The sequence below is a fragment of the Lupinus angustifolius genome, chromosome LG09 (genome assembly GCF_001865875.1).
Source record: "Lupinus angustifolius cultivar Tanjil chromosome LG09, LupAngTanjil_v1.0, whole genome shotgun sequence".
NCBI classification, from domain to species: domain Eukaryota; kingdom Viridiplantae; phylum Streptophyta; class Magnoliopsida; order Fabales; family Fabaceae; genus Lupinus; species Lupinus angustifolius.
In genome coordinates this window covers 16,902,167-16,903,043 of record NC_032017.1, presented here as the reverse complement: position 1 = coordinate 16,903,043, position 877 = coordinate 16,902,167, and positions in this window count along the sequence as shown.

Genomic DNA, 877 nt, shown 5'->3' with positions numbered 1-877 from the left:
TTAATAGCGGGGTTAAAACTCGTATTGTATCTTTCTTCTCACTTCGAGTCGAGAATTGGTAGCGGTCACTTGTACTGCTTCTGCTATCTATCGAAACGGGAAGAGGGTAAGCAATCAATGTTGACTCTTTGTCTATTAATTCCACTTCAATGAAATTCAAACCAACTTCTAAATCTTTTAATCAAACCAAATTAAATTTTTTAAGAACTACGTAGTCTTGATTTCCTATTGCACCTGGAGATACGTAGGAGCAATATGAACTTGTCAGACACAAATAAAAAAATAAAAAATATTTTGTTTAAACGATTTAATTTAAATAAATTAAGGGTATTAAATTTGTGCAATTAGTTAGGGTACCGTTTTATTATGGGCGAATGGGCGAATGGGGTGCTAATACCTTCCCCAATTCGTAATCGACTCCCGAACCTGGATATCAAAAATCCAAATGTCCAATGTGATCTGGGCTTTAAAGATTTTTCTACATTTTTAACCACAAAATGTAGTGGCGACTCTAAGAGGTCGCGTAGCCGAATATCGGGGCGCGACAACTGGCGACTCTACTAGGGACTATTTTTTTAAGAGGGTCAGACCCAATACCACTTTTTGCATGTTTGCTTTATACCCTTATACCTTCTTTGTTTATGCAAACTTGTGTATGCATCTTTATTTATTTATTTATTTATTTTTCGAGTCAATTGATTATTCTTGAACGTACTCACCTATTTCTTGTGCAGCTTTTGGGGGGTGGATTTATTTTAAGATCTATGTGCTTCCTCACACACTCACTTGGTATACTTGAGTTGCACACGCCCTACAACCGGGTGTTAGAGATTAAGATTAAGATAAGGGAACATCTGCTTTGCCGGTAAGTGACCTG